The 16,635-nt window shown below is 47.7% G+C and overlaps 1 protein-coding gene across 1 annotated transcript in view; it reads right to left on the reverse strand.

Moving 5' to 3' along the window:
- Positions 1 to 16,635, reverse strand: part of LOC135515718 (ankyrin repeat and sterile alpha motif domain-containing protein 1B-like) — a 358,368-nt gene that overhangs the window by 266,533 nt on the left and 75,200 nt on the right. The gene's annotated exons all lie outside the window — the stretch shown is intronic.

A 16,635-nucleotide genomic window follows, 5' to 3' on the forward strand; every position in this document is an offset into this window, starting at 1 on the left:
TGTCACACATAGAATTGACCAGAGGACTCTCCTGAATATCCAGGGCAGTGTTATACTCTTCAACCCAATTCATCTGTCCCAGAACTTCACACAGTAGCCTTCTATCCCCCCCGCTGTCAGTCTATGGTCAGTGTAGCCTTCTATCCACCCTGTTAACAGTCTATTGTCAGTGTAGCCTTCTATCCCCCCTGCTAACAGTCTATGGTCAGTGTAGCCTTCTATCCCCCTGCTAACAGTCTATGGTCAGTGTAGCCTTCTATCCCCCCTGTTAACAGTCTATGGTCAGTGTAGCCTTCTATCCCCCCTGTTAACAGTCTATGGTCAGTGTAGCCTTCTATCCCCCCTGCTAACAGTCTATGGTCAGTGTAGCCTTCTATCCCCCCTGTTAACAGTCTACGGTCAGTGTAGCCTTCTATCCCCCTGTTAACAGTCTATGGTCAGTGTAGCCTTCTATCCCCCTGTTAACAGTCTATGGTCAGTGTAGCCTTCTATCCCCCTGCTAACAGTCTATGGTCAGTGTAGCCTTCTATCCCCCTGTTAACAGTCTACGGTCAGTGTAGCCCTGTTAACAGTCTATGGTCCCCCTGCTAACAGTCTATGGTCAGTGTAGCCTTCTATCCCCCCGGCTAACAGTCTACGGTCAGTGTAGCCTTCTATCCCCCTGTTAACAGTCTACGGTCAGTGTAGCCTTCTATCCCCCTGCTAACAGTCTACGGTCAGTGTAGTTAACAGTCTATCCCCCTGTTAACAGTCTATGGTCAGTGTAGCCTTCATCCCCCTGCTAACAGTCTACGGTCAGTGTAGCCCTTCTATCCCCCTGCTAACAGTCTACGGTCAGTGTAGCCTTCTATATCCCCCTGTTAACAGTCTACGGTCAGTGTGTAGCCCTGTTAACAGTCTATGGTCCCCTGTTAACAGTCTATGGTCAGTGTAGCCTGTTAACATCCCCCTGTTAACAGTCTATGGTCAGTGTAGCCTTCTATCCCCTGTTAACAGTCTATGGTCAGTGTAGCCTTCTATCCCCTGTTAACAGTCTACGGTCAGTGTAGCCTTCTATCCCCTGCTAACAGTCTACGGTCAGTGTAGCCTGTTAGTCCCCCCTGCTAACAGTCTACGGTCAGTGTAGCCTTCTATCCCCCTGCTAACAGTCTACGGTCAGTGTAGCCTTCTATCCCCCTGCTAACAGTCTATGGTCAGTGTAGCCTTCTATCCCCTGTTAACAGTCTATGGTCAGTGTAGCCCTTAACAGTCTATCAGTGTAGCCCTGTTAACAGTCTACGGTCAGTGTAGCCCTGTTAACAGTCTATGGTCAGTTAGCCCTGTTAACAGTCTACGGTCAGTGTAGCCTTCTATCCCCCATGTTAACAGTCTACGGTCAGTGTAGCCTTCTATCCCCCATGTTAACAGTCTATGGTCAGTGTAGCCTAACAGTCTATGGTCCCCTGCTAACAGTCTATGGTCAGTGTAGCCTTCTATCCCCCTGTTAACAGTCTATGGTCAGTGTAGCCCTGTTAACAGTCTATGGTCAGTGTAGCCCTGTTAACAGTCTATGGTCAGTGTAGCCCTGTTAACAGTCTATGGTCAGTGTAGCCCTGTTAACAGTCTATGGTCAGTGTAGCCCTGTTAACAGTATCCCCCTGGTCTAACAGTCTACGGTCAGTGTAGCCCTTAACAGTCTATCCCCCTGTTAACAGTCTACGGTCAGTGTAGCCTTCTATCCCCCATGTTAACAGTCTATGGTCAGTGTAGCCTTCTATCCCCCTGTTAACAGTCTATGGTCAGTGTAGCCTTCTATCCCCCCTGCTAACAGTCTACGGTCAGTGTAGCCTTCTATCCCCCATGTTAACAGTCTACGGTCAGTGTAGCCTATCCCCCTGTTAACAGTCTATGGTCAGTGTAGTATCTCCCCTGTTAACAGTCTACGGTCAGTGTAGCCTTCTATCTCCCCTGTTAACAGTCTATGGTCAGTGTAGCCTTCTATCCCCCCTGTTAACAGTCTATGGTCAGTGTAGCCTTCTATCCCCCCTGTTAACAGTCTATGGTCAGTGTAGCCTTTAACAGTCTATGGTCAGTGTAGCCCTGTTAACAGTCTATGGTCAGGGATGTGCAACTGGCAGCCCTCCTTTTATTAGTCACTTTCACTCAGATGTCATATTAAAAAAATGGCAAAACGTGTACAATTGGAAGGGGGCTCGCAAGGTGAGGGAGGGGGGACTATTGTCCATCCCTGGTCTATGGTCAGTACCACACAACCTCCTTGTCAGGTCACATGCTCAGGATAATATCAGGGCAGTACATGACACCGCCGTACAGGGCAGTACAGAGCACAGCCGTACAGTGCAGTACAGAGCACCGCCGTACAGGGCAGTACATGACACCGCCGTACAGGGCAGTACAGAGCACCGTCGTACAGGGCAGTACAGAGCACCGCCGTACAGGGCAGTACAGAGCACCGCCGTACAGGGCAGTACAGAGCACCGCCGTAGGGCAGTACAGAGCACCGCCGTACAGGGCAGTACAGAGCACCGCCGTACAGGGCAGTACAGAGCACCGCCGTACAGGGCAGTACAGAGCACCGCCGTACAGGGCAGTACAGAGCACCGCCGTACAGGGCAGTACAGAGCACCGCCGTACAGGGCAGTACAGAGCACCGCCGTACAGGGCAGTACAGAGCACCGCCGTACAGGGCAGTACAGAGCACCGCCGTACAGGGCAGTACAGAGCACCGCACAGGAGGGCAGTACAGAGCACCGCCGCACAGGGCAGTACAGACACAGCCATACCAGGCACAGTACACAGTACAGGACACAGCAGGACACAGCCAGGGTACAGGGCAGTACAGGACACAGGACACAGCCATACAGGGTAGTACAGGACACAGCCATACAGGGTAGTACAGGACACAGCCATACAGGGTAGTACAGGACACAGACATACAGGGTAGTACAGGACACAGACCAGGGTAGTACAGGGACATACAGGGTAGTACAGGACACAGCCATACAGGGTAGTACAGGACACAGACATACAGGGTAGTACAGGACACAGACATACAGGGTAGTACAGACACAGACATACAGGGTAGTACAGGACACAGACATACAGGGCAGTACAGGACACAGCCATACAGGGTAGTACAGGTACACACAGACATACAGGGTACAGGACACAGCCATACAGGGCAGACACAGCCATACAGGGTAGTACAGGACACAGACATACAGGGTAGTACAGGACACAGCCATACAGGGTAGTACAGGACACAGCCATACAGGGCAGTACAGGACACAGACATACAGGGTAGTACAGGACACAGACATACAGGGTAGTACAGGACACAGCCATACAGGGCAGTACAGGACACAGCCATACAGGGTAGTACAGGACACAGACATACAGGGTAGTACAGGACACAGCCATACATACAGGGCCATAGGGTAGTACAGGACACAGCCATACAGGGTAGTACAGGGTAGTACAGGACACAGCCATACAGGGTAGTACAGGACACAGACATACAGGGTAGTACAGGACACAGCCATACAGGGTAGTACAGACACAGCCATACAGGGTAGTACAGGACACATACATACAGGGTAGTACAGGACACAGCCATACAGGGTAGTACAGGACACAGCCATACAGGGTAGTACAGGACACAGCCATACAGGGTAGTACAGAACACAGCCATACAGGGTAGTACAGGACACAGACATACAGGGTACAGAGCACAGTACAGGGACATACAGGGTAGTACAGGACACAGCCATACAGGGTAGTACAGGACACAGCCATACAGGGTAGGCACAGGACACAGCCATACAGGGTCGTACAGGACACGGCCATACAGGGTAGTACAGAACACAGACATACAGGGTAGTACAGGACACAGACATACAGGGTAGTACAGGACACAGACATACAGGGTAGTACAGGACACAGCCATACAGGGTAGTACAGGACACAGACATACAGGGTAGTACAGGACACAGCCATACAGGGTAGTACAGGACACAGACATACAGGGTAGTACAGGACACAGACATACAGGGTAGTACAGGACACAGCCATACAGGGTAGTACAGGACACAGACATACAGGGTAGTACAGGACACAGCCATACAGGGTAGTACAGGACACAGCCATACAGGGTAGTACAGGACACAGCCATACAGGGTAGTACAGGACACAGCCATACAGGGTAGTACAGGACACAGCCATACAGGGTAGTACAGGACACAGCCATACATAGAACACAGCCATACAGGGTAGTACAGGACACAGCCATACAGGGTAGTACAGGACACAGACATACAGGGTAGTACAGGACACAGCAGGAGAGCATTACAAAAAGGGATGATTGGTTCCACAAGCATGCTGTTGATACTGTATACCACACACATATATATTTACATATATATGCAGACACACACACACACACACATACTCTCTCACTCTCTCTGTTTTCTGTTTCTCCCTCTCACAGACAAACACTCTTAGACACACGTTCTCTCTCACATACGCACACACAGGCACATCAGGCTTCATTGTGGACACGAGATGGAATGAAAAATTATGTGCTGGTTCAATTAATAGAGGAAACATCATTTTCCTCCTAATTCAGTGTGTGTAGTGTGTGGGTGTGTGTGTGTGTGTGTAGTGTGTGTGTGTAGTGTGAGGTCTGTGTGTGAATCTGTAATACAATCCAGAATTGGAAGAAGAGAAAGAAGGGGAACAGGCTAATCTAACTCTAATCTGGGTCACTGGAGCTGGGCATGGGAACACAACACATTCACACACACACAGGCACGTAAGAATGTAGGTACGCACACACACACACACACACACACACACACACACACACACACACACACACACACACACACACACACGGGGGGGGGACACGTAAAATTGTAGGTACACACACACACACACAAACACACACGGGCTTGCATGAACGTATAGTACACATTTGGACACATCTACTCATTCAAGGGTTTTTCTTTCTTTTTCACATTTTCTACATTGCAGAATAATAGTGAAGACATCACAACTATGAAATAACACATATTGAATCATGTCGTAACCGAAAAAAGTGTCAAACAAATCAAAATATATTATAGATTTGAGATTCTTCAAATTAGCCACCGTTTGCCATGATGACAGCTTTGCACGCTCTTGGCATTGTCTCAACCAGCTTCATGAGGTAGTCACCTGGAATGCATTTCAATTAACAGCTGCCTTGTTAAAAGTTCATATGTAGAATTAATTTCCTTAATGCATTTGAGCCAATCAGTTGTGACAAAGTAGGGGTGGTATACACAAGATAGCACTATGGAACTTTGAACATTTCTTTAAGTGCAGTCGCAAAACCCCTAAAACCCATAAGTTCATTAGAGTTAACTGCACCTCAGATTGCAGCTCAAATAAATGCTTCACAGAGTTCAAGTAACAGACACATCTCAACATCAACTGTTCAGAGGGGACTGCGTGAATCAGGCCTTCATGGTCAAATTGCTGCAAAAAAACACTACTAAAGGACAACAATAAGAAGAAGAGACTTGCTTGGGCCAAGAAACACGACCAATGGACATTAGACCGGTGGAAATCGGTCCTTTGGTCTGATGAGTCCAAATGTGTGATTTTTAGTTCCAACCGCCGTGGCTTTGTGAGACGCAGAGTAGGATGATCTTTGCATGTGTGGTTCCTACCGTGAAGCATGGAGGAGGAGGTGTGATGGTGCGGGGGTACTTTGCTGGTGACACTGTCAGTCATTTAGAATTCGAGGCACACTTAACCAGCATGGCATTCTGCAGCAATACGCCATCCCATCTGGTTAGCGCTTAGTGGGACAATAATTTATTTTTCAACAGAACAATGACCCAACACACCTCCAGGCTGTGTAAGGGCAATTTTACCAAGAAGGAGAGTGACGGAGTGCTGCATCAGATGACCTGGCTTTCAAAATCACCCGATTGCAACCCAATTGAGATGGTTTGGGATGAGTTGGACCGCAGAGTGAAGAAAAAGCAGCCAACAAGTGCTCAGCATATGTGGGAACTCCTTCAAAACTGTTGAAAAGCATTCCTCATGAAGCTGGTTGAGAGAATGCCAAGAGTGTGCAAAGCTGTCATCAAGGAAAAGGTACACAAACATATTCACACACGGGCACGTACAGTATGAACATACACACATACACACTGAAACCCCCTCTCCTACCACTCTTGTGCCTCTCAGTACATGCCTGCTCTCTCTTCCCTCGAGAGCTATGGCACTCCCCTCTTCCTCTCCTCTCCCCATCCCTCTTTCATTTATTCCTCTCTGCAGTACAGTGGAGGGAAGGAAAGAGAGAACGCGAGAGAGGGAAAGAGAGAGAGTGTGAGAGAGGGAAAGAGAGCGAGAGGGAAAGAGAGAGAAGAGAGAGAGAGGGATAGAGAGAGAGGGATAGAGAGAGAGAGAGAGAGAGAGAGGGATAGAGAGAGAGAGAGGGATAGAGGGAGAGAGATAGAGGGATAGAGAGAGATAGAGAGAGAGGGATAGAGGGGGATAGAGAGAGAGAGAGAGAGAGAGAGAGAGAGAGAGAGAGAGAGATAGAGGGATAGAGAGAGATAGAGAGAGAGGGATAGAGGGATAGAGGGGGATAGAGAGAGATAGAGAGAGAGGGATAGAGGGGGAGAGAGAGGGATAGAGAGAGAGATAGAGAGAGGGATAGAGAGAGAGAGAGAGAGAGATAGAGAGAGGGATAGAGGGGGATAGAGAGAGAGAGGGGGATAGAGGGGGATAGAGAGAGAGAGAGAGAGAGAGAGAGGGATAGAGAGAGAGAGGGGGATAGAGAGAGAGAGGGATAGAGAGAGAGAGGGAGAGAGAGAGAGGGGGATAGAGAGAGAGAGGGATAGAGAGGGATAGAGAGAGAGAGGGATATAGAGAGAGAGAGGGTAGAGAGAGAGAGGGGGATAGAGAGAGAGGGGGATAGAGAGAGAGAGAGGGATAGAGAGGGATAGAGAGAGAGAGAGGGGTAGAGAGAGAGAGGATAGAGGGGGATAGAGAGAGAGAGAGAGAGAGAAGAGAGAGAGAGATAGAGGGATAGAGAGAGAGAGAGAGAGAGAGAGAGAGAGAGAGAGAGAGAAGAGAGAGAGAGATAGAGGGATAGAGAGAGAGAGAGATAGAGAGAGAGGGATAGAGAGAGAGGGATAGAGGGGGAGAGAGAGAGAGAGAGAGAGATAGAGAGAGGGATAGAGGGAGAGAGAGAGAGAGAGAGAGAGATAGAGGGAGAGAGAGAGAGAGAGATAGAGAGAGAGGAATAGAGGGGAGAGAGAGAGAGAGAGAGAGAGAGAGAGGGATAGAGAGAGAGAGAGAGAGAGAGAGAGGGATAGAGAGAGAGGGATAGAGGGGGAGAGAGAGAGAGAGAGAGAGAGAGAGAGAGAGAGAGAGAGAGAGAGAGAGAGAGAGAGAGGGATAGAGAGAGAGAGAGAGAGGGGGATAGAGAGAGAGAGGGATAGAGAGAGAGATAGAGAGAGGGATAGAGAGAGAGAGGGATAGAGAGAGAGAGGGATAGAGAGAGAGGGATAGAGGGGGAGAGAGAGAGAGAGAGAGAGAGAGAGAGAGAGAGAGAGAGATAGAGAGAGGGAGAGAGGGAAAGAGAGAGAGAGATAGAGGGATAGAGAGAGAGAGAGATAGAGAGAGAGGAATAGAGGGGTAGAGAGAGAGAGAGAGAGAGAGGGATAGAGAGAGAGAGAGAGAGAGAGAGAGAGAGAGAGAGAGAGAGAGAGGGGGATAGAGAGAGAGAGAGAGAGAGAGAGAGATAGAGAGAGAGAGCGAGGGATAGAGGGGGATAGAGAGAGAGAGAAAGGGGGATAGAGGGGGATAGAGAGAGAGAGAGAGAGAGAGAGAGAGAGAGAGAGAGAGAGAGAGAGAGGGATAGAGAGAGAGAGGGATAGAGAGAGAGAGGGATAGAGAGAGAGAGAGAGAGGGATAGAGGGGATAGAGAGAGAGAGAGATAGAGAGAGAGGGATAGAGGGGATAGAGAGAGAGAGAGAGAGAGAGGGATAGAGGGATAGAGAGAGAGAGGGGTAGAGATAGAGAGAGAGAGGGATAGAGGGGATAGAGAGAGAGAGAGGGATAGAGAGAGAGAGAGAGAGAGAGAGGGATAGAGAGAGAGAGAGAGAGAGAGAGAGAGAGAGAGAGAGAGAGGGATATATAGAGAGAGAGAGAGAGGGATAGAGAGGGATAGAGGAGATAGAGAGAGAGAGAGAGGGATAGAGAGAGAGAGAGGGATAGAGAGAGAGAGAGAGAGGGATAGAGGGAGAAGAGAGAGAGAGAGAGAGAGAGGGATTAAGAGAGAGAGAGAGAGAGAGGAGAGAGGATAGAGAGAGAGCTACAGGGGCCTGAGATAGAGAGAGTTCCCCTTCTATCCCCCTCCTCCCCTTTCTAGAGGGATCCAGAACAGAGAGGGGATACAGAGAGAGAGAGAGGGAGGGATAGAGAGAGAGAGAGAGAGAGAGGGATAGAGAGAGAGAACAGTGATGAAAAAACTGTAAAAAAGACCAACCCACACATTAAAACACACACAGACCGACGCAGGGGGCAAAAACAATACAGCCTGCTACAGCGCTGCGCCTGATGGGCTAATCAAACGCTCCGTTCCCCCTTCTATCCCCCTCCTCCCCTTTCTATAGTGGAATCTTCCAGAACAGAACTGTGCGCACTGCTGATACAGAGAGGGTGGGAGAGAGACAGGGAACAGTCACTCCATGTTGCCAAAGGAAACCAATATATTTCCATTAGCTCTGACAGCTTACCGATATCAGCCAGCGACGGAATTAGCTACAAGCAACAGCCACCTGCTGCTAATAACACACCAATATCTGTCTGTCATAATGTGTTCTGCTAATAACACACCAATATCTGTCTGTCATAATGTGTTCTGCTAATAACACACCAATATCCATCTGTCATAATGTGTTCTGCTAATAACACACCAATAACTGTCTGTCATAATGTGTTCTGCTAATAACACACCAATAACTGTCTGTCATAATGTGTTCTGCTAATAACACACCAATACCTGTCTGTCATAACATGTGCCTTGAGTCTGTTAGTACACTGATGTTATACATTGTTCTTCACATCATTCTATGAATAATAAAATGCTCAAAACTAGCTGCGTGATTTGTGGAACGCCTCACGACTAGCGATGAATCTTATTGTGAATTAACGTGATGCAGTTATAGAGCCTATCGATTATATACTGGACAGTCAATAATCAGAAACTATTTTCATTTTCACTGCAGCCTGTTCTCACCCAGAAACATACAGTGGGGCAAAAAAGTATTTAGTCAGCCACCAATTGTGCAAGTTCTCCCACTTAAAAAGATGAGAGGCCTGTAAATTTCATCAAAGGTACACTTCAACTATTACAGACAAAATGAGAAAAACATCCAGAAAATCACATTGTAGGATTTATTTATGAATTTATTTGCAAATTATGGTGGAAAAACTTATTTAAGAGGCTCCTCTGTTCTCCACTCGTTACCTGTATTAATGGCACCTGTTTGAACTTGTTATCAGTATAAAATACACCTGTCCACAACCTCAAACAGTCACACTCCAAACTCCACTATGGCCAAGACCAAAGAGCTGTCAAAGGACACCAGAAACAAAATTGTAGACCTGCACCAGGCTGGGAAGACTGAATCTGAAATAGGTAAGCAGCTTGGTTTGAAGAAATCAACTGTGGGAACAATTATTAGGAAATGGAAGACATACAAGACCACTGATAATCTCCCTCGATCTGGGGCTCCACGCAAGATCTCACCCCGTGGGGTCAAAATTATCACAAGAACGGTGAGCAAAAATCCCAGAACCACACGGGGGGACCTAGTGAATGACCTGCAGAGAACTGGGACCAAAGTAACAAAGCCTACCATCAGTAACACACTACACCGCCGGTGACTCAAATCCTGCAGTGCCAGACCTGTCCCCCTGCTTAAGCCAGTACATGTCCAGGCCCGTCTGAAGTTTAGTAGAGAGCATTTGGATGATCCAGAAGAAGATTGGGAGAATGTCATATGGTCAGATGAAACCAAAATATAACTTTTTGGTAAAACCTCAACTCGTCGTGTTTGGAGGACAAAGAATGCAGCAAATGCATCCAAAGAACACCATACCTACTGTGAAGCATCGGGGTGGAAACATCATGCTTTGGGGCTGTTTTTCTGCAAAGGGACCAGGACGACTGATCCGTGTAAAGGAAAGAATGAATGGGGCCATGTATCGTGAGATTTTGAGTGAAAACCTCCTTCCATCAGCAAGGGCATTGAAGATGAAATGTGGCTGGGTCTTTCAGCATGACAATGATCCCAAACACACCGCCCGGGCAACGAAGTAGTGGCTTCGTAAGAAGCATTTCAAGGTCCTGTAGTGGCCTAGCCAGTCTCCAGATCTCAACCCCATAGAAAATCTTTGGAGGGAGTTGAAAGTCCGTGTTGACCAGCAACAGCCCCAAAACATCACTGCTCTAGAGGAGATCTGCATGGAGGAATGTGCCAAAATACCAGCAACAGTGTGCGAAAACCTTGTGAAGACTTACAGAAAACGTTTGACCTCTGTCATTGCCTACAAAGGATATATAACAAAGTATTGAGACAAACTTCTGTTATTGACCAAATACTGATTTTCCACCATAATTTGCAAATAAATTCATTAAAATCTTACAATGTGATTTTCTGGATTATTTTTTCAAATTTTGTCTGTCATAGTTGAAGTGTACCTATGATGAAAATTACAGGCCTCTCTCATCTTTAAGTGGGAGAACTTGCACAATTGGTGGCTGACTAAATACTTTTTTGCCCCACTGTACTAGTGTATAGGCATACACACACACAGAACCCCCCCCCCCCCCCCCCCACACACACACACACACACACACACACACACACACACACACACACACACACACACACACACACACACACACACAGCTATCCTAGCTAATCTGCAGAAGGATAAGTACACAACTGGAGGCGTGTAAATAAACAGGTAATTTCAGGCTATCCCTAGGAAGTTGAAATCAGAGGGCGGTGGGACAAGTGTACTGTCTGGGAGAACACCAGGCACCGTTTCCTCTGCTGCATAGCTAACATTTACATTAACATACAGGAGGAGCTAGGTAAACAAACTAGGCAAAACATTTAAAAGTGTGTGTGTCTGTGTGAGTGAGAGAGGGTCGGTGGTTCTGTGTGTGTGTTTGTGTGAGTGAGAGAGTTGGGGTATCTCTGTGTGTGTCTGTGTGAGTAAAAAGACAGCTTTGATAGACAGAGAGAGAAGCAGGAGTGAGGAACAAAGAGAAGAGCAAGACGGAGAGAGAGAGAGAGAGAGGGAGAGAGAGAGAGAGATGGAGAGGGAGAGAGACGGAGAAGGAGTAAGACGGAGGGGGAGAGAGACGGAGGGGGAGAGAGACGGAGAGGGAGAGAGACGGAGAGAAAGAGAGAGACGGAGAGAAAGAGAGACGGAGAGAGAGAGAGAGACGGAGAGAAAGAGAGAGACGAAGAGGGAGAGAGACGGAGAGGGAGAGAGACGGAGAGGGAGAGAGACGGAGAGGGAGAGAGACGGAGAGGGAGGGAGAGAGACGGAGAGGGAGAGAGACGGAGAGGGAGAGAGACGGAGAGGGAGAGAGACGGAGAGAGAGACGGAGAGGGAGAGAGACGGAGAGAAGAGAGAGAGAGACGGAGAGAAAGAGAGAGACGGAGAGACGAAGAGGGAGAGAGACGGAGAGAGAGAGAGACGGAGAGGGAGAGAGAGAGAGACGAAGAGGGAGAGAGAGAGACGAAGAGGGAGAGAGACGGAGAGAGAGAGAGACGGGAGAGAGGGAGAGAGATATGGAGAGGGGAGAGAGACGGAGGGGAGAGAGAGACGGAGAGACGGAGAGAAGAGAGACGGAGAGGGAGAGAGAGACGGAGAGAAAGAGAGACGGAGAGGGGAGAGAAGAGAGAGAGACGGAGAGAAAGAGAGAGACGAAGAAGACGGAGGAGAGAGGGGAGAGGGAGGAGAGAGACGGAGAGGGAGAGATACGGAGACGGAGTGAGAGAGAGACGGAGAGGGAGAGAGACGGAGAGGGAGAGAGACGGAGAGGGAGAGAGACGGAGAGGGAGAGAGACGGAGAGGGAGAGAGACGGAGAGGGAGAGAGACAGACGAAGAGGGAGAGAGACGGAGAGAGAGAGAGACGAAGAGGGAGAGAGAGAGACGAAGAGGGAGAGAGACGGAGAGGGAGAGAGACGGAGAGGGAGAGAGACCGAGAGAGACGGAGAGGGAGAGAGACCGAGACAGAGAGAGAAGCCCCCTTGTGGCTAACACTCCACAGCCAATTGACCCATCTCTCACTCTCTCTGGCATTAGCACTGGGAGAGAGATCCTCCACACACACACACTATATCCTTGGATGGGCACAGCCTCCTTGATTTTAATTGGGAGAGAACTTTCACACGTTCCCAGTATTCCAAAAAGCTATTTGCCAGGAAGCATATGGTTCTATTTAAAAACTCTGTGGCAATGTTCAACACACACACACCCCACAGGCAGTAACCTCAGCTCACACTTATGACCTCTGACCTACGTCATGGCTCAAAGAGAGGGCAATGTTGCACCTTTATTTTATTTTATTTATTTCACCTTTATTTAACCAGGTAGGCAAGTTGAGAACAAGTTCTCATTTACAATTGCGACCTGGCCAAGATAAAGCAAAGCAGTTCGACACATACAACGACACAGAGTTACACATGGAGTAAAACAAACATACAGTCAATAATACAGTAGAAACAAGTCTATATACGATGTGAGCAAATGAGGTGAGATAAGGGAGGTAAAGGCAAAAAAAGGCCATGGTGGCAAAGTAAATACAATATAGCAAGTAAAACACTGGAATGGTAGATTTGCAGTGAAAGAATGTGCAAAGTAGAAATAAAAATAATGGGGTGCAAAGGAGCAAAATAAATAAATTAAATACAGTAGGGAAAGAGGTAGTTGTTTGGGCTAAATTATAGGTGGGCTATGTACAGGTGCAGTAATCAGCTGCAGCTGCTCTGACAGATGGTGCTTAAAGCTAGTGAGGGAGATAAGTGTTTCCAGTTTCAGAGATTTTTGTAGTTTGTTCCAGTCATTGGCAGCAGAGAACTGGAAGGAGAGGCGGCCAAAGAAAGAATTGGTTTTGGGGGTGACCAGAGAGATATACCTGCTGGAGCGCGTGCTACAGGTGGGTGATACTATGGTGACCAGCGAGCTGAGATAAGGGGGGACTTTACCTAGCAGGGTCTTGTAGATGACCTGGAGCCAGTGGGTTTGGCGATGAGTATGAAGCGAGGGCCAGCCAACGAGAGCGTACAGGTCGCAATGGTGGGTAGTGTATGGGGCTTTGGTAACAAAACGGATGGCACTGTGATAGACTGCGTCCAATTTGTTGAGTAGGGTATTGGAGGCTATTTTGTAAATGACATTGCCGAAGTCGAGGATTGGTAGGATGGTCAGTTTTACAAGGGTATGTTTGGCAGCATGAGTGAAGGATGCTTTGTTGCGAAATAGGAAGTCAATTCTAGCACCTGGTGAAAGGCTGTAGGTGTCCCCTCTTAAGTATTTTATCCCCCTATAAAGTTACAGCAGCAGTCCAGCTGTAACGACGTTCTTCGTTTGTCGCAAGAAAGTCGGACCGAAATGCAGCGTGTTGGTTACTCATGTTTATTAGTGAAACAAACAACGGAACTATACATGAAATAACTAATAAATACAAAACAACAAAACGGAACGTGAAACCTTTTACAGCCTATCTGGTGAACACTACACAGAGACAGGAACAATCACCCACGAAATACAAAGCGAAACCCAGGCTACCTAAATACGGTTCCCAATCAGAGACAACGAGAATCACCTGACTCTGATTGAGAACCGCCTCAGGCAGCCAAACCTATGTAACACACCCCCCTAATCAGCTACAATCCCAATAACTAAAAAACCCCACTAAGAATACAACAAACAATAAACCCATGTCACACCCTGGCCTGACTAACTAATTAACTAAAACACAAAATACTAAGACCAAGGCGTGACACCAGCGTACTGATGTGGCTTGGCTTATTTTTGTTGTTTGGGTCTAATTGTGTTGCTGTCCTGGGGCTCTGTTTGTGTTTGTGAACATAGTCCCAGGACCAGCTTGATTAGGGGTTCATCTCTCTGTAGGTGATGGCTTTGTTATGGATGGTTTGGGAATCGCTTCCTTTTAGGTGGTTGTAGAATTTTTAACGTCTCTTTTCTGGATTTTGATAATTAGCGGGTATCTGCCTAATTCTGCTCTGCATGCATTATTTGGTGTTTCGCGTTGTACACAGAGGACATTTTTGCAGAATTCTGCATGTAGTCTCAATTTGGATTTTGTCCCATTTAGTGAATTCTTGGTTGGTGAGCAGACCCCAGAACTCACAACCATGAAGGGCAATTCTCTCTCTCTCTCTTGCAGAGCATGCTGGGAGTTTTTTGGAGTTTGAGTGTTTAGTGTGGAGGGCTCTGTCCTAACTTGTTTTCTTGATTCTGTCCTTGGATTTTTTTTTTCAATTTTTCTTTTCTATGGTGGAGGGTTAATGCACTATTTGTTTTAGCGGTGTCCACAGGTTTTTTCAAAGTTAGAGTGGAAGAGGACAGCGTTTCCTGGGGTTTGGAAGGTGTGGTGTGCGAGATGGCTTCTCAGCCTAGCACGGAGGAGACGCTGTCTTTACGACATGGATTCAGGTGTGGAGTTAAGGTGGAGGAGGTTCTGCTCGCGGTCGGTGAACAGGTAGGAGCTGAATTGATAAATTCCGCTTCCAGAATTAACAAAGCTGTGGTTGTGTTCATGAAAAGAGCAAATTGGTGGGTTGGCTCATTGCTAGTGGAATATTTGTAAGTGGTGTGTTGGTGCCAATTTCGCCTCCTTCTACCACTTCGACCAGGGTGGTAGTTGCAAATTTGCCTCTGCTGATTATGGAGGATCAAATCAGGAAAGAGCTGAGTCGTTTTGGTAGGTTTGCTAGCGGTCAGCAGGTTTTCAGGCAGATGTCGTTAACCATGTTACTTCGTTCTGTCCGGGGGGGACGACCCTGACCAGAGAGGAAGGGCAGGTTCTCAGGATGGGAGATGGAGATGAAGAGGGAGATGGAGATGAGGAGGAAGAAAGTGAGTCTGAGGAAGAGGATGAAGACGCCTTTTTTCCAGACTCCTCCTCAATGGGTCTGGAGCTGACAGCCAGTCAAGCAGAGGGGTCAAAGTATACGGGGAGGGAACTGACAAGGTTCCTGAATGAGACCAAGAGGAAAAAAGTTAATCTTGAGGCTTTTTTTTCTGATCCGAGAAAGTTTGTAAGATCAGTGCAACATGCTATGAAAAATGAGGGGCCTTGTGTCCTCTCACCCAGGAAACAGTTTAGGAAGTGGGTCACAACAGTGTGTAAATGTCTACCTTCAGACACTGTTTAGATAAATAGTTTATTTCTGGCACTAGGGCTTTCTGAGCTTTGCTATTGGTCTCTTTCTTTGCTGGCTTTTCTCCCACTTCTTACGGAGACTCCTTGGGTAGGCTCGCTTAATATAAATGGCGCCAGAGCTGCGGGCAAGAAGAGTGTTTTGGGTGAATATGTAAAAAAAAAAGTACAGGTGTTGTTTCTGCAGGAGACGCATAATGATGTTGTGAATGAAGTCGATTGGGGCCTCTGGTGGAAAGGGGCAAGTGTGTTGAGCCATGTGACAAATTTCAGTGCAGGGGTGGCAGTCCTTTGTGTACTGGGTCTGTCTGTAAAAATGTGCTACTCAAAGGAGGTCTGAAGGGGTAGGCTGCTTGTTGTAACATGGGTTTTGTCTTTATAAATGTGTATGCACCTAACACAGGGAGAGCGAGAGAGAGGTTCTATTTGGCTGTCTTAGACAGGAACTCTCAGAGGTAGTGCCTGAGGAGACGCTGGTGGTCGGCGGGGACTGGAACTGTACACTGGATTTTACGAAAGACAGAAATGGGGGAGAGCCTCATTCAGGGTCAGTGGGAGTGTTAAGGGACATCATTAATCAGTTCGACTGGGTGGATGTTAGGAGAACTAAACATCCCGACACAAGACAGTATACACGGGTAGAGGTTTTTGGGGCTAGAGTGAGTGCAGCCCGACCTGATCGTTTTTACATGTCCAGGAATCAGAGCAATAGGCTGTTGGGCGCTACCATTCTCCCGGTGGGTTTGTCGGACCACCACATAACCATGGCTAGGCTGTCTATTTCACCAGTGCCTCGGCAGGCATCCTATTGGAAGTTTAATGTGAAGCTTTTACGAGATGCTACTTTTTGCTCAGGTTTACAGACTTTTGGGAAAGATGGAGGCAGCAAAGGGAGGAGCATTAGACTGAGTCAATGGTGGAATATGGGGAAAGTCCACATTCGGCTTTTCTGTCAACAGTATACAGCGCTCTCATCCTCAGAGACTAGGAGAGTATAGGGGGAACTCGAGCGTAGAATTTGTGAGATGGAGGTAGAGATGGTGGTCTTGTTTGTAGAACTCCCTAAGTTCTCTCTGGCACAGAGGGATGAAATGGACATTCCTCTGTTGTCCCATGAACTGGCAGAGGCATTAACCCA

This window comes from Oncorhynchus masou, chromosome 27, assembly GCF_036934945.1.
Source record: "Oncorhynchus masou masou isolate Uvic2021 chromosome 27, UVic_Omas_1.1, whole genome shotgun sequence".
Lineage (NCBI taxonomy): Eukaryota > Metazoa > Chordata > Actinopteri > Salmoniformes > Salmonidae > Oncorhynchus > Oncorhynchus masou.